Source organism: Balaenoptera ricei, chromosome 17 (genome assembly GCF_028023285.1).
Source record: "Balaenoptera ricei isolate mBalRic1 chromosome 17, mBalRic1.hap2, whole genome shotgun sequence".
NCBI lineage: Eukaryota > Metazoa > Chordata > Mammalia > Artiodactyla > Balaenopteridae > Balaenoptera > Balaenoptera ricei.
In genome coordinates this window covers 15,347,193-15,375,113 of record NC_082655.1, presented here as the reverse complement: position 1 = coordinate 15,375,113, position 27,921 = coordinate 15,347,193, and the positions used below count along the sequence as shown (strand labels likewise).

The following is a 27,921-nucleotide window of genomic DNA, read 5'->3' as shown; positions in this document are numbered from 1 at the left end:
CAGATGTAAACATATACATATGGCTACATATCTTGAAATCATCATCAAAACAAAAGCTACTTTTACTATATACGATACCCTCTAATATTTTCTATTCTGTTTTTTTTTTTTTTGGTTTTTTGATGCTGATTGTGACCCAGAAGTTGATTTTACAACCCACTCATGAGTCTGAAAAATACTTCTCAAGGAAGATGATTAAAATAGTATCTGACATAGTATCTGATATTTAGGGGAAAGCTGTAGTTTTGTTTTATTTTTTCCACTTCTGGCAAAATAATCCTCTTAGCATTATTCAGAACCACCAATGAAGCCACTCCATAAAGCCACATATTCTAGAATACAAGTAATGTAGAGAAGAGCAGGGCTAAAGCAAGATGAAAGAGCAGGGTATGTTTTTTGATGGGTTTGGGTAACACCAGAGAGAGAGAAGTCCTCAAACGCAGCAAATGTCGAGGAAGTTGAAATACAGCTTAGTGTTCCTGAAATTCTTGTCATACTTTTCCCTTCAGGCACACCCTTTTCTAAGATTATTTTTGAAGTTCCCTTCCTTCCTCCCCTTAGAAACAATGCTTAAATCAGCATTTACTTGGGCGTGGAGGAGGGGGAAGCAGACTGTATCTACAGATGGTAACTCTGCACTGAGTACTGGAAAGCACAATTATAAATGTTATGAAAACACTGGGGCTCATGAAATCAGAGGGAAAAGTGTCCCCAAAACCATTATTTTGTTTTTAATTTTTTTTTTACAGACAAGGCCTTCAAGGGAAAGCGCAGTAATTTATGGCAGGTTTAACCAAATCAAGTTAATAGGAAAAACATTCCCTCCCCTATTAGTACTTGTGACATTATTATGGGCTGTATTTTCCGCTCTGCCTTCTCTCCTAGAAATGCCAGTGTGATGCTTCACTTCCACCCGTTTTCCATTTTATTCTGCAAAACTATCAGGTCTCCAGAACCAAAAAATAAAGTAATAATGGTGATACCTATTTAATATTTCTATATTTTATTTTAGTCTGAAAAGAAGCCTTCTGGAGCAATTCTTCCATTCCTCTAAAACAGGGTTTCTCAATCTGAACCCTACTGACACACAGGGCCAGGATGATTCTTTGTTAGGGGGCCGTCCTTTGCGTTGTAGGATGGTTTGCAGCCTCCTGGCCTCAACCTACCAAAAGCCAGTAGCAGCCCCCCAGCCTGTGATATCCAAAAATGTTTCCAGACAGTACCAAGGGCTCCCTGGGGAGCAAACTCTCCCCCAGTTGAGAAACACTTCCGTAAAAGAAACTGAGTAAGAATTAAAGGTCATCTGAGGCTGACTTTCTAAACGGCCAGAAGTGTAAACTGTTGCCCTAGAGCAACTGGCACCTGCCAGGAGTTCGTGACCACCGGAGCCTCACCATCTACACTGCAGCTTGCACCTCTCCACCCGGGAAAACCAGTAGAGGGCACTGTTTTCACATGAGCCACTTGCCTTCTGGGCTCACTTCAGGTTCTTAAGCCTTTACTGTTTATAAGCAAGGACGAGGAACACTTAATCTGCAGGGAAATATCTCTTATTTTTCCTGGGCCTTCATTTAATTAAAAGTTAATAACCTGGCCACACAAGGAAACTGGCACACTCATTCACAGCTGGCAAGAGTGTAAACTAGCACTTTTCTGGAGGAAAATTTGGCAGCATGTATCAAGGAATGCCTTAAAAACAAGCCCCCTCTTTGACCCAGCAATTCTACGCCTAGAAATTTTACCAGAGGAAACAATTAAGGGTGAGAGCAAATCTTTACCTATGAGGACAGTCACTGAAATGTTGCTTACGGCAGTAAAAACTGGAAATAACATCCCATTCTAGGGAGCAGGTTGAATAAACCCTAGGACATAGCCACACAACGGACGAGCACGCAGTCACCCAAAGTGCTGGAGAGCGATGGTTCAGGTCCCAGGAAGTGAGTCATTTGTAGAGACCTGAGGATGTGCTGGGCCCTGGGATGAGTGCTTTGCACACGTGAGCTCATTTAATCCTCCCAACAAGCCCAGGTATGCTGGTGTTACTATCATCCCAGACAGGAAAAACACCTTCCGTAATTTGGCCAACGTCACCCTGCTAGTAAGTGGGATTCTATCCCAGGCCAAATCTCCGGAGTCCATGCATTTAACCACTCAGCACATGGCACTTACTACAGACAAAGGGAGATGGGAAAGGGCAGAGCCAAGAGCCCAAAACACTCCGCTAAGCTAACTTAACTACACACTCTTATGGATGTTGAGGCTTTACGGTCCAGCTCTCAAATTTTTGTTCCTGAGCCTAGAACTGTTGAATTGGCACCACGGGAACTAAGCTCCAATCTTTGCTAAGCTGTTACACAGAGCTAAGTGAGCGAGAGCTGCTTCGTTGATTACCCGTGAGTTTGAGTTTCCTCAAAATAAAATTCTGCAGCTGGAAAAGATCACCTCAGAGCTCAGCTCCCTGACCCCATCTCTCTGCTCCCGATTTCTGTTAGCTTCCCAGGTATTTTCATACACTGCCACTGGTCATTTATCATCCCCAGGAAAGCCCAAGGCTTCCCAGAAACAGCTGAACTGTGGGATGAGAACAAGCAGTTTCTACACATGCTGTGTGCAGCCCACCACTGTGCTCTGCAGCGCAGGGCTTCCTGTGAGAGAAGGAAATGAAGAACCAGAGCACACTCCCAAATAGCAGTGTCTCTGTCCAAGTGGCACGAGGGCAGGAGACAGGCAGCTGACATCCTCCGTGGACCCCAGGACCCAACCATTAGAATTACTGCTGATCTCAGCCACGCAGGGCCCTCTAAAAATAGCTCTATCTATGGATGTGCTTAACAGGGTCTTCTGCTCTTCCTGACCCTTGCTAAGAACTAAAAAAAAAAAAAAAAAAAAAAATCAGCAGGTTTGAAAAAGCTTCAGAGGAAGCTGGCTTTAGTTACAAAGCCAGAGCAGACATCTGGAAGAGCTCTGGGCTGACAGAGAGAATATTTATGGAATCAAATGACTGCGATGTACTCAGCAGCTTGCGAGTAAGGACAAGATCTTACTTGTTTCTGTTTTCCCTGCACCCAACACTGGTGCAGACCGAAGAAACCAACATGGACCACTTGGAGAGCATTTTTTTTTGCTATACCTGGAGGCAGAGCAAGGGACTGGGTTTGTCTTTCGTTTAACACATAAATATTTGTGTATCATCTTTGGCACACAATAGAAGACTCAAAATAAATACAAGATCCTTATTATCTTACAAAAGGTCTATACTGATTCAAGGTCAGCCTGGAGAAACAACGGTGTATTAGTTTTTTTTTAATTGCAGTATAGTTGATTTACAATGTTGTGTTAGTTTCTGGTGTACAGCAAAGTGATTCATATCTATATATTCTTTTTCAGATTCTTCTCCATTATAGGTTATTACAAGATATTGAATGTAGTTCCCTGTGCTATACAGTAGGACCTTGTTGTTTATCTAATTTTCTATTGTTGCTGTAATAAATTACCACAAATTTAAATTTATTTAAATTTTAAATATATTACATTTAAATTTATAAATATTTTAATTCAAAGCAGCACACATTTATTATCTTACAGTTCTGGAAATTGGAAGTCCAAAATCAATTTCTCCAGGCTAAAATCAAGGTGTCAGGAGGGCTTTGTTCCTCTGGAGGCCCAGAGAATCTGTTTCCTTGCCTCTTCCAGCTTCTACCGGCCGCCTGCATTCCCTGGCTCCTGGCACCTTCCTCCACCTTCAAAGTCAGTGGCGTCACAACTTCAGTCTTCTCTAACCTCTGCTTCCGTCCTCACATCTTCTCTGACTCTGATCCTCCTTCCTCCTTCTTATAAGAACTCTTGTGCTGTACTGGACCCACCTTAATAATCCAAGATAATCTCCCCCATCTCAAGATCCTTAGCTGAATCATATCTGCAAAGCCCCTTTTGTCATGTACAGTAACATATTCACAGGTTCTGGGGTTGAGGACCTGGGTATTTGGGGGGGCATTATTCTGCCTACCAAAGATGAATAGGAGTTGTTAATTTGGGGAGAGTGCACGGGGCACTATGGTCCACTCTCCAGAGTCCATGTATTCCTCCCCAGAGGATTAATCAGGGCCAATGATCTAATGCCATCCCCTTTGGCAGTGGCTGGTTCAGGGATGAGACAAAGATGGAGAGGTTGATGGGGAGGCCTTTGGGGGAAATGTCCCTATGTCCCTGATCTTTTTTTTTTTTAATAAATTTATTTATTTATTTATTTTTGGCTGTGTTGGGTCTTCGTTGCTGCATGCAGGATTCAGTAGTTGTGGCACACGGGCTCAGTAGTTGCGGCACGTGGGCTCTAGAGCGCGGGCTCAGTAGTTGTGGCGCTCAGGCTTAGTTGCTCTGCAGCATGTGGGATCTTCCCGGACCAGGGCTCAAACCCGTGTGCCCTGCACTGGCAGGCGGATTCTTAACCACTGCACCACGAGGGAAGTCCCGAAAATGTCCCTGATCTTAAGATCAACACACCGAAGAGACCCCACAGGTCATGAACTGGAAGCAGGCTGCCCAGCTGCCGTGGTCAGCCCGCTTTCTGGCCGTGGCGACACCTGCCTTAGGAGGAGGCCCGTCCTGTGGACAGAACACAGAAGGAGCCCGAGTCTCCAGTGACCTCGCTGAGCTGCCAAATTAACGCAGTGGGAGCCTGCTCTCCTGGACCTGGGGCTCCTGTTTTGCAAAGTCACACATCTCCTTATTTTTAAAGCAACTTTGATTTGGTTCTCTCTTTTGCCAGTTTAAAGAAGAGGGAAGGGAGCAACAGCCTCGTGCTTCCTCACAGCACCGGGAACCACCCCGTGGCTAAAAGAAATATTAAGTCCATCATTCGCTGCTGAGAGAGGCACAGATCCTTTATGGCAAAAATCTTCATTCTTTTCAGTGTGATACACGTTAAGAACTTTCTCCCATAACAAGCAAAGGTTTTTATGATAAATTAGTGAAAAATAAGCCGACGATCAAAACTGGGTGATCTGCAAAGGAGATAACCAGTGGAAAGAAAGAAGTAAAAAGCCTAGAGGTTAGACTATCAAAGTATGAACACAGGGGCAGAATACGATGAGTTTTGCACAAGAAGACACAAATTCCACACACATTTTATTCAGTATTGTATTAGTTTCCTAGGGCTGCTGTAACAAAGTACCCCAAACTGGTTGGTTTAAAACAACCAAAATTTATTGCCTCACCATTCTGGAAGTTAGAAGTCCAAAACCAAGGTGTCGGCAGGGCCCTGCTCCCTCTGAAACCTGCAGGGGAGGAATTCTTCCCCGCCTCTTCCTAGCTCTGGTGGTTGCTGGCAATCCACAGCTGGTAGATGCGTCACTCCAGTCTCTGCGTCTGTCTTCACATGGCAATTTCCCTGTGTGTCTGTCTTCACGTGAGACATATGTGAAGGCATTCTCCTCTCTGCCTGTATCTGTGTCCAAATTTCTTTCTTCTTATAAAGACACCAGCTGTATTGGATTAGGGCCTACCCCAATGATCTCATGTTAACTTGATTACACCTGCAAAGACTTTATGTCCAACTGAGGTCACATTCACAGATACCGGGAGTTAGAATGCAACTTGTCTTTTGCGGGGGAATACAACACACCCCATAGTAAGTATCTACCATACAACAAAGATTAAAGTGATTCCAAAGATGACAAAGACCTAGCCCTGGAGGGGCTCACAGACTGGCTGGGGGATTGCTATGAAATGGTGCAGGGAATGTGATTGTTGCAGCAACCCTATGAGGCAGGTACTATTGTCCTCATCTTATAAATGGAAAAAACTGAGGCTCTGGATGGTTAACTAATTGTCTGAGGGCCACAGAACTGGTAAGCGGTAGAGCTAAGATCCAAGCCCTGCTTTTACGGATACCGAAAGGCTCTCTCCCACCACAACAAGCTGGAGGCATTCCCCACCGAGGACAAAGAGGCACATTAAAGTCCCAAACAGAATACAAACCTTTTAATGCCTATTGGGGGAGGACACAGGGAGTGGGGGGATAAGGAGAGGAGAGCCACTGACCCACTGTTCCTTCCCCCCCAAAGCCTGACATGGTTACACCCTCCAGACCGCCACCTGCCACAGTGGCTTTGCAGACAGAGGCGGGCCGGTGGCATCCATCAAGTGGCATTGCCCATCCCTCCATGCCGCCTCACTGGCAGGTGGCGTCCATCTCCCCACGCAGCGGAGGACTAATGGACAGGCCATCTTGCGGTTTACAGTGTGCAGGTGGTGAACAAGGCTTGAAAAGCTGTTCTTTCAGGCTCGGCTTCTGCTGCAGGAGGGGTCAGGGCTGGAGGAAGCGAGGTGTAAGAAGTGCCTGGGTGGAAGCGCACGGCTACGATAAGGTGCTGTGCATCTTGGCCACCCCTCTGAGCGCTGATGTTGTTGGGAGGCTAATTAAGAATCAGACGGCACCCCTGGACGGGAAAGTGCTCTCTGAAACCTCTGCAGGGGAGAGGGCCACAGGGACAGGCCCACCCAGGGCAGGTCCTGACCTCAGCACTGCTGACATTGTGGACCAGATCCGTCTTTGCTGAGGGAGCTGTCCTGGGCACTGGGGATGTTTTGGTTAGCCCTCCCCCGCGCAAGTCAAGTCGACCAGAAATGTCTCCAGACATTGTCAATCGTCCCCTGGGTGCAAAATCGCCCCCATTGAGAAGCACTGGCCTAGGGGAACATGTGTCCACCCACGAGGAGGGGTCGCTGATTCCAGTGCCGGACCTCGGGGAGCCTCAACTGACACACTCCACTGTCACGGCAGCTGCTATGGGAGCTATTAGCTGGCTGCCCACCCCCAGCTTCACAAGCTCAGACAGGCAGCTCCTGTCCCCATAATGAAGAAAAGATTCCACTCGCCACTAGAGACACACTGATTTCAGAATATGAAATTGACATTCCCCACAAAGTCAACAGGCACAAACTCCCTCACCCACAGACTTAGGGACACAGGAATTCAACCAGAGGCAGAATGTGTTCAAGTCCAGAATATGAGAATACCCAAAGGGTTACGAAAGAGCCCGAAGCCCACGGCAGGCAGAATCTAAGCACACAAGTCCCACCATCTGTATGGTTAGGAGAACTCCTCTGTGAGGCCAAAAAGAGGCAGGGGAGTAAGACACTGACCTCAAACCACTCAACGGCTTGTGACTTCTCCCTGGACACCAGCCAGCGATGCACTGTCAGCCCCAAAGCATCTCTGAAAATCTGTGACTCTGGACACCAAACAGGCACCAAGCACACCTAACCTGGCAGGCACTCTCTTCCTGTGGATGTGTGAAACTGCTTGCTGCACCCAGTTGTTTATAAGTTTAAAAGATCTAAGAGAGGTGGCCATGTTCCCAGGCACATAACCACCAAACATACCGAACATCAAATACACCTGTAGGTTGCCCCGTGACATATTTTTATCAGAAATCTTTTTCCAAAACGTATGTTTATCCACACCCAATCTTACCTGTTGAGGTGTAAGTGGGCCCCCTCGCCTGCCCATTGACCCCCAAAAGAGTCCTGGGGGCACCTTAGCAGCTGTATCCCACCCTCCCTCTCCTCCGTGCCCCACACCTGGGTGACAGGCAGACCCTAAGCAGCCTGCAAGCCGCAGAGCGTCCGAAGCAGCCGCGTTCCCACTGTGGCTGATTTGGAGTCTTAGCACAAAGTCCTTGGCATCTCCTGAATTAGCGTGAGGGTCAGGAGGAAAAGCAGTAGAGCCAAAGGGTTAAGAGCTTGGCTCTGAAATCAGACAATGTGGATTGAAAGCCCAGCTCCCCCATTCGCCAACTGCGTGACCTTGGGAAGGGTCTAACTTGCTTAGATTCAAATGCTGATGACTGTACTCCAAAAAAAATGCTTACGCCAATTGGTGTTTCATGTCATCTTTGTTGCATATAAATACCACATCCCAAATGCATCATCTGTAATTTCCAGTTGGGGCTTCTTGTGAAACAATCTGAGGTATCCTAGATTCTTTTTTTTTTTTTTTATGATTTTTGTCCCGGATCTTTTACAACTGCCTCATCCATATTTAATTTGATGGCAATATATATATTTTTTGAAAAGCAACTTGCTTTTGTCTTTCTAAACATTCCACTTATTCTGCAGAAACAACCAATCTTGATTTTCACACTCCTATCCCAAAGATTTATGTACCTTACAATTAAATAATGTAATGACATACAATTGGCATATACAGGTTTGGGAACACACACAACTGACCCTTGGTTAAGCTGACAGCTCAGGTAGAAGAAGTGTGTGGACACAGAGAGAAGCCTACTTAGCTTCGAGCTTGTTGCAGGCAGGGGTTGGTATATTTTATAGAGAAAATAAAGAGCCCTGGTTACATCGATGGGCCAATTAAGTAGGGCTTTGATGTAGCAATAATCAGCCAAGCCCTACAAAAAGGCGAAGGCCAGAGTAATTAACTCAGGCCCGGCTGGAGTGTCCATCCACGACGATGCGCTAGCCAGCGTGTGACAGCCCTCACTTCTCCCGCATCTAACATCGCCCTTCCCCGAGGAGCTAGCTAATGGGTACACAGAAGGCAAGGTAAGAGTACAAAGGAACAAAGCCAGAATTGTTCCGCTGGGGCTCAGGGTGGGCCGCCCCCAAACGTGCCATACTGGCATACTGATTATTTTGAATTAAAGTTACTTAAGAAATGGCCAGTGCAAGAGGGACACTCTGACTCTCCTTTCTGTCTCCCTAAAAGCATGGAAGACATCTCTCATGTGAAAGGTGCCCTCCCTGCATCTGAAAGTAGAAGGACACCCTTTTGGCCAGAGAGGGGGAATGTGGGCCAAGAAACCTTGTTACTTCTTTCATTTACTACGCCAAAACCAAACTCTGTTTAGATTCTTCCCTAATTGGGCACACAAAACCTACATTTCTTTGTCCTGTCAATTTCTTACAAATTTATCGGGTTTTTTTGTCTAAAAAGTCTCAAAGTTGCCTGCTTTGGCCCTTTTGTTGGTCCCATTTCTATGAGACCTCCATGCACACGAATTAAAATGTGTGTCTTTTTCTCCTGCTAATCTGTCTTGTGTCAATTTTATTATTAGTGCAGCCACAAGGACTCAAGATAGGTAGAGGGGGGATCTTCCACCTCCTTGACAGTTCCCTCTTCCCAAACATCTTCGAAGACCAAAGGCCAAGAAGGAATAGTCCAGAGGGCCCGCCGGGGAAAGATCTCCTCCTTATCAGCAGTTATGCACCAACCAAGTGGTCACTGGATGGAACTCAAAGCTGTAGCGCTGAGAGGTTCACGGTCAAGCAACTACAATGAGTCCATCTCTCGGGGGCCCACACCTTCCTGGTTAACCAGCTTCTAAAGGTGCCCCCAGCCCGAGATCTCTCTTTGTTGTTTATTTTCATGTCACAAAGCTCAAGACCGTTGTGTCATCAGCCTCCTGCTAACAAAGAATGGAAAGGGAAGTTCCTATGGAATCCAGGACCACTTCCGCAATGACCTGCGTCAGGTTGCGGGTTCAGCAAACGAGGAAAGAATGTCTCACTCTCCTTCCTCTCAAGCCCCTGCTCTCAGAGCCCAGAACCCTGAAATGTCTGGTGTCTTTTCACCTTGATGGCAGGCAAGAGGGCAGCCTGGGCAGCGCATCACAGGAGCCACGTCTGCGTGTAGCAGCCGCCACTCCGGCCGGCCCGGCGGGCACACCATCTGCCAGCCTGGGGGGTGCCGGGGGCCCCCACGGTTCCGCAACCGCCACGCCAGCGTCACGCCTGACGGTGAAGCCAGTGTGCTCGGGGATGCTTTCAGTTCACAAGCTTAAATGCTGGTACACGGACTGCAAACGGTAGAGTGAGAGAGTCTCAAAGTGGCACCTGGGTGTGAGCCTGAATTCTAAGAATAAAGAAGGGAACTCAATTCTGATGCCCGAAGAGGCTCAACCGTGACGCCCAGCTAACGAAGACCACATTTCACCCAAATGTTCAGTCCAAGGGACCGAGTCCAAAAGGCCATTAGATGGACCCCTACAGTGAGACCAACAACAGGGTCAGCAGGGAGCCCTCGGGCACTCCAGGAAGGGGACCAGCAGGACCTCAGCTGGAGGCCGGCACACCTGCTTGAGGTTCTAGGCAGCGGATCTTCCAGGTGACCTCCAGGCTGGATTAGATGAGCCCCCTTTAGCGCTGTAAGAAAAATGATCTTATGGCAGCTGGGATGCTGGAGGAGAGACAAGGGGCGTTCCTATATGCCACAAACACTACTGTGTTCGACGCTACTGTGGTCTGACTCTTGGACTGTCAGCGGAGGAGACAACCCCTGCCCTCCTGGGACACAGCTCATCTAAACTCGGAAGCCACTGATTTCAGGGTGACCTTAGGGCTGGGAGGTGCCTCGGAAAACTCACGAAGCAACAGACCAGTGGTTCCTTACTGCTCGGCGCCCAACGCTTGCCTTTAATGAGCAGAGAAGCTCCGGATGCCCCCTCAGGAGTCCCTCACTCACTGCCGTTTCTCTTGCTCAGGGAAATGCATCCGCGTCCTTCACTGTGTCCCTGTGAGAAGGCTGGTTCCTGTCGGGGGCACTGTCATTTTCATTAAAGGTCTAAGGAGGCACTCAGGGTATTAAGAATATCAAAAAAACAAACTGTTTCTTCTGGCTTCCTCAGCATTTTATTTTTATTCTTGGGCGCAGACAGATGGACAGCGGAGAGGTGGCATCATTTAATGCCCTGTATCTGTTTAACTACAGGGAGGGAAGGGAAAGGGATAAACAACTAGTTCCTGGTATTATGAGTTACCATACAGACCATCTATCATTTATATCAGCCACTCAGTAGAGACACTGGTCATCCATAAATCACTGAAGAATATCCAAATACCTTATGCTAGTCCTTAAAATGGTTTCAAAACTATCCAAACATTTCTGTATGTGCTATTTAAATCACCGAAATATTCTTGCAACAAATACACAATTTGATTTCAAGGAAACGAACGAATGAGAAACATGAATAATATTTTAAGCAGTGGAAGGATCTGTCCCTTTGTCTTCAGAGGGTTACTTAGGACGAAAGTGGAAAAACTTAAAAGATTTTCAAAAATAAACCCGGAAAGCTCCTGGACAAAGGAAGCCTGACTTCCCTTTTACTACAATGGCAGTCCTAACATGCTTCCATCCTCAAGGAAGAGAAAAACATGCAGTTTCCTGTTCAGAAACTGTATTCTTGGGCTACTGTATGTGGCTGAGATGTGTGGGACAATCCAGCTGGTGTTCACGGGGCACCTAATACTGCACATGCAGCAAATGCTGGGGAGGATCGGCCACAGGTTTTGGGAAGACGCGCACGCGGGGTACCCACACGCGGGGTGGAAGATACTGCAAACTGTTATCAGCTGACAACCTTTCAGCCAATCTCACACTTCCCAGCTTCTCTCACTTCACGACTTTTCAAAAAGCAGAGGAAACAAGAAAGAAAGAAAAAAAAAAAAAAACTACACACAGTCCCACCACCATCTGGTGGCTTCAGACCAGCAAGCACGAGATTCTGGCATGCACGGTACTGGCAGCCATAAAGACCAATATTCCTCTTCTTATGTTGCTGTTTCAAAAGCAAAGTGAGAACGGTAATATGGAAACACAAAAACAGGACACGCTCGCACTTCTAGGAAAAACCCTAGTAAGAGCAAAGGCGTTCCGACAGGGACTCTCCCCACCTTCATTTCTGATGGAATGGCGCCTGGTTGAAGAGTACTGCGGGAGTGTCACCTGGGAAATGCCGCCGGCTCCCCGACATCTGCCACCATGAACTCCCGCTGCCGGGGTCTGCCTCTGCCGTATGGGTGCAGAAAGATGCTCCCGCTGAAGCCAGGCGTGAGCAACTCGAGGACGCCAACGCGTGCCAGCAATGCAGATGTGGGCTGATGTGCAAAACCACACGTCGTTTTCTTAGCTCATGAAATTGAACTGTCAGGCAGATAAGATGCTCACAGCCACTGATCTGAGCATTACCTCCCAGGCGGCTTTCAGGGATAAATCTCAAGGTGGCTTGAGGAATATGGAAGCAGAGGAGGGCAGTTCGTGTTTTAGGGGTCAGAGTTAAGAGCCTGGGGCACCCATCTCTCCCAAAGGGTTGAGACCCCAGAAATGCCTCTTTAGCTGCTCCTTTGGCTCTGCTTCTGTTGGTGACCAGACTCCTTGTGACAGAGATTATCCTTAGGACAGTTTATCCTAAAATCTCCAGTATCTAGAGTCAGGTTACCCTTGTGTGTTGCTGGCCTAAGAGTTACTCTGTTCTTTTAAGGGGCTTCTATACCTCCCTGAACCACGCCAGAATGTGCTGACTTTACCATCTCTCAGGAAGCAATCTTGCTGCTTTCCAAATTATTAAGAGTAGCTACCATTTACTGAGCGTTGGCAATCTAACAGGCACTTGCAAGCACACTGTATTCAATTTTTAAAATCTCATGATATTCCTTCTATAGGTATCATTGTAAGGTAAGGATTATTATCCTCATTTTACAGATGAGGACAAGGGGGCTCAGAGAAGTTAAGTAATTTGCCCACGGTTACACAGGAGAATTCAGGATCTGCATCCAGGGCTGAGTCCATAGTTAGAACTTTTAACCATCTGTGAAGACATCTCCCTGTTGCTAACATGTACCAACATATTTGGTGGATGAGAAGTTAGGTGTTTGCTCTCCACCCCCATCCTGTGATTGAAGGAAAATAAAAACCCTGCCACCCAGACATCTGTGTTATCAGCCAGACTCAAACCACACTGCCGCCACTTCAACTGTGTGTGAGCGAGCTGGTCTGCATGCAAGGCCCTGGGATCAGGTGGGCATGGGCTGTCTCAGCATGCCTCACCTCCTGTAAGCTTCCTGTGGCACTGGGGTGCTATTTATTCGTGCAGAGGACCCTTCCCTACTTGCCAGAAGAATCTTTCCCCAAATCACCCTTTCAGCTACTGACCCATCCCAGGAAGGGCCGCTGAAGTATCGTTTCCCAGAAACGGCCATCCCTGCTTAGCCGAATTCAGCATCCCTTGGTTTTCTACAAACACTGTGTTTCTCATAAAACAGCACATAAAGTGCATATCTTTGGACATAGTAGGTGCTCAACGAACCTGACTAAGTGGGACCTGGCAGACATGCCAAGCTTCAAGTTCTAGGCCCGTAACACTGGCTCTTCCCAATTCTCTTAGTACATCTCCCTCCTCCCCACTCTTTTCTCCATCCCTACTCCACACCCCACCCATCCCTGTAATAAGGAACCCATTAGGAGAGGTTAAGATTTAAGATTCTACAGGAAAAGTGGTTGCACTTAGGCCGAGACTACACCTGTGGCACTGGAAATGCAGTCAGAGTTCCCTTTTGTAGCTAACTTTCTAGCCAAATTCACTTAAGATCATTCAAACAGACTTAATTACCATCTTAGTGTCTTCTTCCCCTCTATTTCTATTTCAAGTCGTACCTTCCCCCAACGGTTTCTGAATGAATGTCTGGATGGTTTCTGACCTAAGAGTAATTGAAACTCTAACCCTGGTACAGCCAACAGGAGGCTGACTCTTACAGCCAAACCGAGAAAGCAGGTCTAAGGCTCCAGGTGGCAAGAAAGCAGCACCGTGACACAACCAACGTGTCCTTAGGACCCTACAAGCCAGGTCAGCCCTGACCTCCCATCCTCCATACGGGATGCAAACTGATTTTAGTTCCTAGTTCCCCAATTGAGTCTCAAGGTCAAGCAGTAGTAATGTGGGTCCAAAAACTATTCCTTTCCCCAATTCCCTGAGAACTCCACCACCACGCAGACCGTGCCAGGTGAAATGCAGGTGGACCAGGTGTCCTTGACTGGGAGGAGAGACACGTCGAACGTGACTGTTCACCGTGTTGCACGCCCATAGGACGTGGGGGCTTTTGCTGGGACAGGCTCCTGCTGGTGAAGCCTCCCCACCCCTGCCAGACGTCTTCCTGCCAACAGAGAAACGGCAACTCCGGGTCCAGAGAAAAGAGGAGGCTTGGGAGCATCAGACAACGTCTGAGGGCAAAGTGGCTCAATGGAAGCTGAGAGCGGGTCACAAAGTGGTCCTCGGTTCCCACTGGCCTCCATCCCTCCCCATGCCTGGGACAATAAGAAGCCTGCAGAGAACTCAGTATAAAAAGGTGGGCGTGGAGTAATGTTTCTGCTCTGCCTTGCACAGGACTAGCAACTCAGAGGCCTCCAGCACTGGCACTTAAGGATGGGATAACGGAGGGAAGGAGCGAATAAGGGGACCAGATGATTGCTAGCTCACCTCCCCGTTCCCACGCATATACACATGTTGTCACATTTGTAGCACTGTCCTGGGTTTACTACTTCTTGGGCCTGTGTCCCCCATTGATAGGTGACCTCCAGGGACAGTTTCTGACCCACCCCTGAATTCCCAGTGTCTGGCAAGATACATGACCCATCTTTGACTCAATAGGTATTTTGCAGATAAAGGAAACCAAAAAAGCAAAAAAAAGAAAAGGAAAGTTTAATAATTGGATAATATCCTATTCTGAAGAGCTGAGCTAAATCTGAGCTCCCAGGAGACGGTGCTAAGAGGTTCTTTATGAGTATTAGCCTCACCCCTGGATCCACTCTGCCATGATGTGAAGACAAAAGGGAACAGGTGTTCTGGATGGAAAAGCTGTGAACTCTGGGAGGCCTGCCTCGTTTAAGGTTCAATATCGTCTAGGGAAAGAGCATATCTAAATGCTAATTTGATAAAGAATATTTAGACCGATGTTTGGCTATTCTGCCAACCTTTCAAATGAAATATTTGAGCCCCTACTACATGCCAGCTGTTGAGGAATAATAAGAGGGTGAGTCTTCTTCCAGGTAAGAACGCACACAAAAGAAAAATAAGGAAGGCAAAACAAAGAATCGAGTCTTTTTGTTTTAAGATACGGAGTTGATAATGGACCTCAAAAATCCCCGTTAGGATGGAAGAGGGTCCATTAAAATGTTCACAATATTCCGAGCATATTTTTTTTAGAAGATAATTACTAAGAATCTCAGGAAGCTTCAGATCCCCTTATATGCTGTTAGAAAAGCCTTTGCAGGAGCAGCTCTGTTGCCATGACAACAATCACTTGGCTGAGTATAAAGGAGGACGAAGGACCTACCAGATGGTATTCTCAACAGTCAGCCCTGAGATTTTTTAAAGCCACTTTCTAAAGGACCTTCAGCATCTCGGAGTTACAGAATTTACAAGCTGAATGAGACCTTAGGAGTAACCTAGTTTTAGCAAGTCACTGCAATTTCTCTTTTCTCACCCTTGCCTGAGTTGCCTAGACTCAGCTGAAACATCTCTAGGGCCAGAGATCTTACTCTGCCCCACCCTCATAGGAAGAGGGCAGGGAGCTCTCCCCCCTACCCCCATCATCCTTAGAGTGGAGTGAGCATAGGTTTAGGAAGAGAGGGAGTTATTTGAAGAAACTTTCCCTCCCCAAGCAGAAGGTTTGGGTAAAGCATTCTGGCCTCTTTGGCAATGGCTGCCACTGTTCAATGAGTCTGAACAAAACAAGAACAGCCATGGAAGGTAGCTCCTCCCAGGTCTTAAGCACAGAGCTGGTTTCTAATTCCAGCCATCGAGTACTACCTGGAAATTCATAATTGTCACCTAAACAGAAAGAGTACCAAGGACCCTGGTGGTACTCAGTAAACCACTTAGGAGGCTACATATGGCAAAAGCATAACCACATGGCTTCTCTCCACCTGCCGTATACACAGCGCACACGTGAGCGTGAACATACACACAAACCCACCACGATGTGCCTCTTCAGTCACCCTGCAGAGCACCATTGAGGACGGCTTCTCCCAGGGCCCTTGTCATTTTTTGAGATGAATGCATGTGGATTCTTAGGTAACTCCCAGGGGGACACATCTATGTAGACCAGGATTGGGAGAAGAGGACGGGGTGAGCTGGAGGGATTGCAGGGTAAGTAATTCATAAAAGTGGGTGCAAACCTTACTGAAGGGGAAAACCCACACCTCGCCCACATGTGCTGCTATGAGAAGTGGCACGGCCTGCAGAGGAGCCTTCCAGATCAAGCCAACCTGAAGAGGCGACCTCCAAGTATCTCCTGACACCACCCCATCATGGTGAGGTACCAAGACAGCAGGTGCCCAGGAAGCTCTCCTAGGTGCCTGCTTCCATTCTGTCCGCAGCTTCCTTCAATTCACTGTGCCCTGCAGCTCACCACTTCCCAGATGGCTCTGGACACCATCTGCATCTTCCAACAGACACTCTGGGCCAGTGCAGCGGTACCTGGGACCACCACCATGAAGCAAGCTTAATGGCTCATTTCATATGCGAAAGAGTCAGAAAAGTGTAAAGGAAAGAATCTATTCTTAAACTCCAGTGTACTTGGTGCCTTATAAAGAATTTCTACCATCCCAAAAGAAGACTTTGAAAAAATGAAAAAGATTTTGCATGACCTGCAGTACTCTCCTTGATACCAGACACCCAAGTGGGCTTATTTTCACGGGAACAGATTTGATATGAAGACAGCACCAGTGAGCAGGGGTCTCCCCAAAAGGCTGCCATGCAGCCCCCCAGGGTTTGCCACCAACGTTTCCAATCAGGAACCCAGCACTCCTCTGGTGCAGAACCCAGCAAACCATCTTGATAGCACTCCATCAGCAAACTTTAAAGTTTGAGGCAGGAATTAGCTCCAGTAAGAATCCGTGTCGATTCTGTGGGCATCCCAGAGAGATGGCATTACACCACTCCAAACCAGTGGTGACAACTGGGGGAGACAAAGGCAGAGAGTGGCTCCCGACCAGAAGGCGGAGGACAAAGAGGGTGGGACGGGCAGGTTAGTAGGCTTGTTCCTGGTCCAGAGAAAGAGCTGGCCCTCCCCCTCTGTGGGCCTGTCAGCCAAGTTTCCAGATGACCACGCAGGGCCACAGGAAGTGGCACAGGCGGACAGCCATTAGTTAAGAATGGCTCTGTGTCCGGATGGCTGAAAAGACCAGACCCCAGCCCTGGAGAGGCTGGTTTATTTTAGGAGACAATTACCAGTTATTACAAAGCTGCAACTGACCATTCAGGTAGAAGTCTTAGCATCGGGGACCTTCTGGTTCCAAGCAAGAAAACAGGAAAAGCTATGACATTTGAATGAGGCCAAGTATAAAGAGTGTGTCTGTGTGCATCTGTGTGTCTGGGTGTCTAGGAGAGACAGATACAGACACGAGTGAACCCAAGAGTAGGGACAGGTTAAGGCACCTGACAATACTAAACCACTAGGTTAACACAGAATTGTATTCAGCCCACAAACAAGCATTCAAAAGCAGATTAATAACTGCTTAAAAAAAGAGAGAGACTAAAGAAACCCAATTTTCTTCTTCTTATTATTTTTGCCAATTTTCTTATTTTTTAAGGTCAAAAGACTGAGACCCATCTGGTGGATTAATAAGCCCAGGACACCCACCATCCAGCTGAGTGCCCCACCAGAGAAACAACCAAATCCCATATGCAGGCTATTCCTCTAATTTCATTCTTCAGGAAACAGGGAGAACGGAACCCTAGGGAACGTTTCTCTGGCCCTGGAGAGATGGCCTGTTACTGAACGCCTGCAACGGACAGTAACAGGGCCAGCCGGTCACGAATCTAGACCCAGGCCCCCGGGTACACCACCTCTCAGTTAGCTCAGGGCAAGCCAGCCAAGCAGCAGTGTCCCACCAAGGTTCAGAACTGGGTTCAGGTGTTGGACATCCCTCGTCACTGTTCCAGCTCTCCCTCCAACCAATGGTACAACCTTGGGTGATACCCACTCTGACCCTCAGTTTCCTCCTCAGACAGTACCTCCTCCACAGACCCATTAGGATTGAGAGAGATAATCCAAGTAGGATGCTGAGCACCAGGCCCTGTGCGGACGGAGTTAAGTGCACAACAGATACTTGCTATTAACATTCAAAACTGCAGCTCTCTGTTTCCAGACCTCTTCACTGCCTTTCTGCGCACAACTTCACACAAGACTCTCTCAACTAAATCTGGTTTTGGATTTACATCTCACCTCATTCCAAAATGCATTTGAGCTTTCTGTTTAGTACCTCAATGGCAGCAGAAATTTGTGTTATGATCAATTACGAGGAGGAGGTTACTGCCTTCAAAGACAGCCACAGGCCCTTCAAGCCTCTTGGGGCTGCTATATATGGCTGCACAGGTTGTGCACTGCACAACTCCAGGGGACACCATTCCCATAGACAATGAGTCGTGAGCACCCTAAAGTCTGGTTTCTATCCCAGTCAAGTCTGGAATGAGGTCTGAGTGGAATCTGAGTCATGGCACTGCCAGCTCTGCCATCCCCCATCCCGCACCCTCTTCTTTCGTTTCGTCTCTTGGTAAGCTTTAAAATAGACTAATTCACTCTCAGCAAAGGGACAGCTCCCACCCCAGACAGCTGGAGGACAGAATGGGATGATTATTTACTACTGAAACCTGGTTTAAACAGAGGGTAGTACCGATGGCCCACCCACATATGTTTAAAAAAAAAGTCACACATTAAATTCTCGGGAATTACTCAACTAAGAATGAGGTTGCAACACCCTTTTCCTCTCCTTTCTGGGTGGATGGGTAGATTTGTTTTCCTGATGTAGAGAGGACCACTCATCCATCTTTGCCCTCATTATGGGGCTGGAAAATCATCTCTGATTTCCAAACCAACAGCAGACTCACCAGCTGACTTCAACTTACCAAAGAGGTGCATGTTCCAGAAAACTGTTTATACTTCAGCTGTTTTGGAAATAGACATGATTTTTTCCCCCAAAGAAGCAATGTCGTGAATGGTAATTATGTTCTCAGGGTAACTGACAAACTGAACCCATTGCATATCTAACCCAGGTACTACTGAACCTAAGTGTTTCTATCGGAAAAAAGTACTCATTTTCAACTTGGGACATGGGTTTTAGTGGCAAAGAGAAAAGGGCAGAGAGAGAAAAGGAGGAGACTCCTGCATTTGAAAGGACGACACTTCCTGCACTTAATAAATATTCTACACCCTCCACGCACAAACACCACGATGAGTCAATAAAACAGTCCTCGCTCTAAAAAAAGCTCCCAAGCCTGGAGTACAAAACGACAGCTAAATAGGAATGGATGATCCAAGGTGATAAGGTTCCAGATTTGGGGAGTCAAGGAGAGCTTGTCTAAGCTGAGACAGAAGGGCCCAGACAGGCTAAGACAGGATATTGGAGGGTCCAGAAGGTTGGGAAGATAGAGCATTCCAGACAGAGAGAAGAACATGTGCAAAGGCCAGGCAGCAAGAGGGAACAGAGTGTGTCTGGGGGCCTCTAAGGAGTCCAAAGTGGCTAGAGCATCACAGACATGGGGGTGGCTCAGAGGATGAGGCTGGAGGGAGAGGGCAGGATTTGAAATGGTCTCAGCAATAAGGTCAAGCTTTGTGGGATGGGTAACTTCACCCCAAGGCAAATGGGAGCCACAGAAAGGTTTAAAAGAAGGTGTATGGCCAAGAGGTGGAAGCAACCCATGTCTGCCCACGGATGATGGATAAACAAGATGTGGTATATACACACAGTGGAATATAATTCAGCCTTTAAAAGGAAGGAAATCCAGTGACATGCTACAAACATGGATGAACCTCGGGGGTATGACATCAAGTGAAGAAAGCCAGACACAAAAAGGCAAATACTATATGATTCTACATATATGAGGTACCTAATATGGTCAAGTTCATAGAGAAGAAAGTAGAATGGTGGTTATCAGGGGCTGGGGGCAGGGGGAAATGGAGAATTGTTTAATGGGTATAGAGTCGGTTTGCAAGATGAAAAAGTTCTGGAGATCTGTTGCAGCACAATGTAGATATATTTAACACTACTGGACTGCATACTTTAAATGGTTAAGATGATAATTCATCAACTAATGTAAAAGTCAGGTGTGAATGGCAGAGGTCCCAGATGAAACGATCAGTCCTTGGCTATAGGTTTTTCTTTTTTCAAAAAAATAATAAAATAACAAATAATAGTCACTCACATCCATTTTAAGCTCTTTGACAGCAGGGACCGCCTCTCATGAAACAGGTGTCCACGGGCATTGGCAGGTGGAAGATCTGTGAATGAGATGCTCCTACAGGAAGTGCCTGCTTTCATGCCTGCCTGCAACGACCTACTTAAGCCCGGGGCGTTTCTGATACACATACCCGAACAACTCCTCTGTGCACTGAGTTAGTTATTTGTCTCCCCTCTCGCCTGTGTTCCTAATGGAAAGCCCAGTCCTTGGCCAGGGCCCCCTGAAGAACAGTGGTTCAAGGGCACAAGCACCAGAGTCAGAACTCGGTTCAAATCCCAGTTCCCCCAGTCCCTACCAGTCCTCACCTTCCCAAGCCTCAGTGTCCTCATCTCTAAAGTGAGGGGTAACAGTAGCAGGTTGTTGAGAGGACTCAGTGAGAAGGCACCTGTGAGACACAGGGCCAAGCACACAATCAGCACTAACGTGCTGGCTGTTATTTGTAGAGTCCCTAACACTGTATCCAGCGCAATTAATAAAAAAAATTTTTTAATGGTAATGTCCATTCAAAACTATTCAACAAAATGGCAGCTGTGGCTTCCAGGCCCAAGTGAAGCACTGGCAAAACCTTTCAACAAATGCAACAGTCGTACTTGGTGCATATGAATCATAACACTTCTTAAAAGCAGAGGAAGTGGGGGCTTCCCTGGTGGCGCAGTGGTTGAGAATCTGCCTGCCAATGCAGGGGACACGGGTTCGAGCCCTGGTCCGGGAAGATCCCACATGCCGCGGAGCAACTGGGCCCGTGAGCCACAACTACTGAGCCTGCGCATCTGGAGCCTGTGCTCCGCAACAAGAGAGGCCGCGGCAGTGAGAGGCCTGCGCACCGCGATGAAGAGTGGCCCCCGCTTGCCGCAACTGGAGAAAGCCCTCGCACAGAAATGAAGACCCAACACAGCCAAAAATAAATAAATTAATTAATTAATTTAAAAAAAAAAAAAAAAAAAAAAGAAGGCAAGAAATCCTGACACAGGCTACGGCATAGGTGAACCTTGAAGACATTCAGCTGAGTGAAATAAGACAGTCACAAAAAGACAAATACTGTCTGATTCTACTCACAGGAGGTGTCCAGAGTAATCCAAATCATGGAAAAAGAATGTGGAAAAGCCAGGGGCTGGAGTAAGAAGAAAATGGGGAACTGTCATCTAATGGGTATAGTTCCAATCTTGCAAGATGGGCAAGTGCTAGACACTGGCTACACGGCAATGTGAATACACTTAACACTACTGAGCTGTACACTGAAAAATGGCATTTTTTAATATAAAGATGGAAATTGTTATATGTATTTTCCCACTATTAAAAACTAAATGAAACATTTCAAAGGATCGCAACAATCTCATCTCAGCCTGTTTCCGCTTTAGGGATGGCTCTGGAGGAGGAACTGAGGCCAGCACAGGAATGGGATGCCGAGTCTGACCAGATCAGTCTGGTGGCCTTAGAACGAGTCATTCAGAATCACAGGGTGAACCAGCCCGGGCTCCAGGGCCTCTGAACCTGCAGGATCCCCTGTCCCTCCTCAGTACCACTTTCCCCTTTGCCACCATCAGAGGTGACAACATCAGGTCCTCACGCCTCTGGGCCACATCTGCCTCCAACCGAAACAGGAATGCAATTTCCTGTTTGCAAATGCAGGGAGCGGATCCACCAGACCAAATACGAAGACGCTCAGCGTACAAAGGAGCGTGCAAACACTCTGCCGAGACTGTGTCAGAAGGCTCTGCACTGTCCTAGGCTTGCGTCTGCAACACGTGACTCCAGGGCAATGAACTGCACACAGAGCCATGTTCATGTGCATCTGGGTTGACTGGGAAGCTGGTGGAGGTTAAGAACACGGCCTCAGGCACCTTCTCAGTCTGTTTGTGTTGCTGCTGCTGCCACTGCTGCAAGTGTGCTTCGTCTTGAGCAGTAAAAACACACCATCAGCACTGCTCTGTTACGTGGGCTTAGCCCACCGGTATGCCTCAGTATGTTCTGACATCCTGCCCACGTGCCAGCGCTGGGCACGGGAGGTATGAAAACAAGTAAGGCCATCCCTGCTGCCAAGAGTCTGTGGTCTCCTAAGAGCGTTAGATACGGAAGCTGCTGGGCACCTGTTCCTCACAGGTACTATGATGGACTAGGGGGCATGAAAGGAAGAAGATGGAATGACTGGATCCGGTGAGTACCCCTCCCCCGCCAATCCTCTAACACACTCCCTTCCTGAGTCTGAAGTGATTGCTGCTGCTGCTAATATCTGGGAGAGAATTAAACTCTTTCTCAATTCACCCCTCGAGCAATAAGGCATTTCCCTGTTGAAATCTTGATTGCTTTTTCATTTCAAATTTTGAGCTCCTTTAGGAAAACAGGGATTGATCAGCAAACAATCAGATTAACTCGCAGAAATCCACACCTAAGGACTAGCATTTCATCGGCTCTCTGCCTGCGGCAAATCCTAATGTTTTTCCAATCAGGATTATGTAAGTAGGCGACCCACAGCTGGAAAGGTTCTCTGCTCAGAGTGAGGGCAGGGTGTCTCCTTCAGCCTTCAAAGTCCGTGCCTAATGTTCTTCCCAGGATTCCTTCCCAGAACACTGGTGGCAAAAAGATGCTTTGCAGGCGGCCTGGGCATCCAGTGAGGGCTTCCTCCCTGCTCTAAGAGGTCGTCATGTGGCCGCCACGCAGCCTGGAATCATCGGGAGACCAGCAGCTGCCGCCACGAGGTGGGGTCCCATGCCTCTCCCTTCCATTTGCAGGAGAACAAGTACCCACCAGAGGGCCAGTAGGGTCCCAGGGAGTCCCCACTCAGGTCGGGAGGGAGCAGACATTCAGGCGCAAAAGCCATTAACTCCCTGAACCCGCTTACTTAAATTTTCCTGGCCAGTCAATGATAGAAGACCTAAAATTCAGTTCCTACTCCTTAGGAATGAGAGAACCAGGGGAGCTGGGAGGATCCTTGAAAAACCATCTGGTACTTCAGAAGGGATCTTGCCTGAACCAGAGGTTTGCAAAAGAGTAACTTTTAAGCAGCAAAATGCTATTTAGATTTGAGATGTTTCAATGGAGAAAAGAGGTCCAGCTCTGGCCGGAGCGGGTAGGGACGTGCAAGGGGTCTTTGCAGACACCATTCTCCACCCCAAGGGCCTGGGCACCCTCCAAGAGCGCACCCACCTGACAATGCCACTGAAAACCAGAGCATACCTGAACTTTAGAGACCTCTGAGATTTAAAACAAAACAAAAAAAAGGGCCACTGGCAACGACGTGTTACAATTCCTGCTTGGGACAGCAATCTTGTGCTAGGCAACGCATATACTGTATTTCTAGTATTCATGTCAACGTTTGCGGTGGGCATGAATATTCCCATCACGGATGAGGAAAATAAGCTACAGAGACTACAGTGATTCCAAGAGGTGGCCTGGTGCTTTATCCCTCACCCTGCCCCCAACTCTGTTTTTGGAAGGGGGACTCCTTACATATGCTATGCACGCTCTCTCAGTCTTGTATAAGTACCATGTAAAAGTACTCCTTCCAGACGGACTACTATCTAAACACTTCCTCTAAAACATTCTCAAGCTGCCTGTGCACAGAAAGGGTAAGTAACCTGCCACAGGTCACACAGCTAACATGCAAGGGAGCTGGCCTGCAGATCAGGTTCTGTGCCTCCAAAGCCCATGCACGTTCCATCAGACCCCACCTGCTTGTCTAACTGAAATCCCTAGGGCTGCTGACCAGGCCTCAGGGGAGCTGAGGAGGACCAGTCACCACCCCAGTCCGTACCAATTTTTCACATGCGAGCGGACAAGTACCCAAAACACTCTTCTGCTTCACAATGTGTCTGGCCTTCGTTCATGCAGAGAGGAAGCTGCCGCCACTGCGTCCTTGCGCATTATCACAAGACAGGTTTCCAAAGATGACGTCAACAGGACAGAGTCTGAGTGCCAAGCTTTTCATATTTAATCTGCAGTTGACAAAACAAACACCTGGGCAGCTGGCAGACCAGACTTGGTGACCCTGCTAAAACCGCACTGCCTTGTACGCGCGTTGTGACCAGGTGGAGGGACGGCAAAGAGGAGCAGGAGCCCGCTGTCACTCCTTTCATTCCCAAGGGGACACCAAGTACGGGGTTCCCTGCACAGCCTTCCCCGAATCGGCTCCGCGATGACTCTGGTCCCCAGCAGCCTTCATAAGCCAGGAGCCTGCCCACCCACAGCACCACAGACATGGGGCAAGAAGAAGAGGCTTCCCCAGACACAAGGGACAAGGATGGAAAAGCAAACAAACCCCCCAAAGCGTCAGCTAATAATGAGCATACTGAAGTATGGTTCCAATGACCAACGTTAAAGGGAACAGATGTGATACAGTCTCGGGCTTAACAATGACTTTTACACACCCTCAAAGTCATTCCACGACAACAGATTTATAACATTTTGGGATAAAATGGCTGGAAAAATGTAAAGATGAAGTGCTTTGCTCCAAATGATTTGGACAGATGCTTGCTAAATTGGGTTATTGCAAATTTCCTTGCACGCGGTTAACGGGAGGTAATTAGTATTCACGGGAGGAGGATTTCACCTGAATTTCATAGAGTTGACATCTATTAAAGTCAACAGACAGAAAGACAGATCTGTGAATGTTCTTTTAAACTGGCACTTGAGAGTCTTTGCAAAAAACGATCGGCACCAACTGCCAACACACACGCTCCAGACGACAGGCTTCCCAGCAGCTCCCAAATGCCCCGTCCTCCCTTCCCCTCGTCTCTCGGCCTCGGTACACGCTGTTCCCTCCACTGGGACTCTGCCCTGCCTGCCGGCGTCTGTGCCCCCGTGTGACCCTGCCTGGGTGTCACCGGGACGGAGCAGCATTCCGGGAGCTCTGCCTGCAAGTGGCCCCCTCTCTGCTTGATCTCTGCGCCCATCACAGCCCATCACACACCATCCTGCCATTGCTTCTTCACGCTGTCTCCTCCGTCAAGACTAGGCTTCTTGCAGGTGGGGCTCCTGTCCGTTGCACAGTGCCCGGCACGGGCAACACTCAAAAGATATTTGCTGAATAATGGAAACCGGGAAGCTGGGAAGGAAGAAATCACTTGGGAAATGGTGGGTGAGGGCGGCGAGGCTCATTAAAGCCAATGGGAATGCAAACAAATTCACACAAAATAGATTTGGTTTCTCTTTCAGACTTGCTTCAAAAGACTTTTTGACATCTCTAGCTGGTTAGATATTAAGTACCACAGAGTTTATTAGACTCACGGAACTGGAAGGGATCCTCGGTCACGTGGCCCAGCGTCTGTATAATGCAGGAAACATGTGTCTGCTTTGCTCCCAAACACACCACTGATGCTCTGTTACCCTGGCAGACATTTCTCCCCAAAAAAGCCATCGACTGCAAGCCGGAGAATAACAGTACACAAATTACAGCCGAATTCTTTTCTTACCACTGCTTCAGCTTTCTCCCTGCTTGTCCTCTCCAACAGATGCAAAGAAACTTGGGAGTTAGGGCTTCATACCCATAGCTGGGCATGTTTGCCCTCGGGAAAATGGCATGGAGCAGTCTTCTGAAAGGGATAGCTTTTGCTCGTCCCCGCTAGATAAGGCACTCAGGGAGGTCATCGGACCAACTCTAACTCCCAAGGGTGCTTAGCAAGGTCTTGGCGTGCAGTGGACACTCAAAATATTTCACAGTTGGTCTTTACCAACATCAATCCAATGTCAACCACACACCTTCCCTTTCGAGGTCCTCAATTCCTTCCCCTTAAATTCCCATCAGGTAGAGCAGGGCAAAGCACTTTCTAGGACTCACCTAAAGCTAATTAAGTCAACCAGTTTTAGAGCAGAGTAATGTCTGTGTGAGGACAGACGTTACAGTGGCAGGAACGGCTGGCTTGTGCACACAGCAACACTCCCAGAATTTCCAAACATCTTTTCTTCTGCCTGTTTGCAAAATTAAATTAAAAAGCAGAACAATGGGATTTCAATGCCTCACCGGGCTCTGAGAGGGCAAATGAAACACTATCTTGAATGACTGGACAGGGAATACGGTTTCTCCTATTGAGCTCGGCTGTCTAGTTCAAAGGCCGTCCTCGCCCACATTCCAGCCCCTTCCCGGCATCCCTCTGGAGAATCAAGACAAGAGAAGGCAAAAATAAAAAAAAAAAGAAAAGAAAAGCACATCCACCCTGACCACCTGGAATCCCTTCACCCATAAAGGCAACTTCTATCAAACCATCTTCCTTCCCACACGCCCCTTTCTTCCCATTCCCCACCCAAACCCACAAGGAAAGAAAGCAATGACGCCACTGCAATCACCATGACTCTGACCTTTAAATGTTTAACCACGGATCTATTTTTTTAAGGGCCCGATAAAAAGGCAGGTGATTTGTTTTCAACGTGAGTCACAATATCCCCGCAGTGAAATAATTCAATTAAATATTCAATGGCCTTAGGTTTTGTTTGAGGCACTGCTGATGGCTGTGTCGTGTCAGCGCTGGCCATGGTCTCATGAGTGAAGGGGTCGGCCCCAGGAAGAGAGAGGGGCTCAGGGGAGGGCGGGCTGCCCTAAACCAGAGAAGCCTGGGAAGCAGGCTCGGGGGTGGGAGCGGGGCCAGCAATGTAGCATCATCTCTTGATAACACAGAAGCAGAGGCCGTGACCTCTCATGGACTATTCCCTATCGCTTTTCCCAGAGAAATCCCTCTTAACCCTTGGAGAGACACCAGGATTCTCGAGGGGGCTCTTGGCACTGAACCGTACGGTTCAGGAATTGGTTGGGTTTTGCTTCTCTGGGGTGATGTGCTACCACGAGCTGGCTTTACTCTCTCAGTTCAAAAGACCCTCCCTGACTGGAGTCGCAAGAAAATAAGGGGAGGGGGCCTCAGGGCAAGGTCAGAGTACAGGCACACACACACCACCCCCCTACAAGAGTAAGAACAAGCCAACCTACTTGCCTTTATCAGTCCTTTCAGGAGCTGAAGTCTTGGGTATTAGAGGAAGCATCCAAGTGATACCTAATCCAGAGAACTGTTTCATCTGAAGGATTCCAGTAACAGAAGACTCCCCAAACTACTCAATTTAGCTGTTACAGGGTATGGTTACCCTATGGAAAATGTTTAACTTCATTTGTTGTCATCTGAACGCACACAAGTATTTATCCTTCTTACAAAGAACACAGGGGACTAAACTGCACGTGTTCATACATAGGTATTAAACTTGTCATATTTCCCCCAGATAATTTCCATTAAGGTACTGATCCATCACCTTCACAGGTGGCAAATACTGAAAGGCTGAAATTATTAGAAAACGTGGTTTAGGCTCAATTCTGTGAACACCACATTTCCTTTTCACCCAACATAAATAAATCCAGCACCCAAAAGAGTTTGGTGCCCTGACCTTCTCCCAAAACCACTCACTCATCTGCACAGTGAATTTCTGTTGAACTAACAAATCGGCCAGAAAGCGAAATTTATAATATCAACCATCCAGTTTAAGCATTTGGCTTAAAAAACAAAATCAAACAAATAAAAAGCACCTAAAACACAAACACCTTCCAAAATATGTTGCCATCTTGTCCTTCCCTGAGAAGATCGGAAACTCGGCCTTCTCCCGTCAGCTCATCAGAGCTATCAACCTTTGCTCCCCTGGGTGAACGGATAAGTGCTGCTTAAATCAGCTTAAAACAAAGGGGAGAGATTTCCTTGCAGGCCCCATTGAAACATGCTAGTCAGCACTCATGCACAGAGTCGAGAAAACTCGTCAGTGTGCAAAGACCTGTACAGACAAAAGAAGAACAAGACAGCCCTGCTCCCAAGGACCGGATCCCAGAGTAGGGGAGATAGGAGCCCACACATACTGTTTAACATGAGCTACAAAAGAGCTCCAAACCGATGGCAAGGGAGTGCCATCTTTCTGAGCAGGGCAGGGC

The 27,921-nt window shown here is 47.7% G+C and overlaps 1 protein-coding gene across 12 annotated transcripts in view; it reads right to left on the bottom strand.

Moving 5' to 3' along the window:
• Positions 1-27,921, bottom strand: part of MTSS1 (MTSS I-BAR domain containing 1) — a 164,257-nt gene that overhangs the window by 34,395 nt on the left and 101,941 nt on the right. The gene's annotated exons all lie outside the window — the stretch shown is intronic.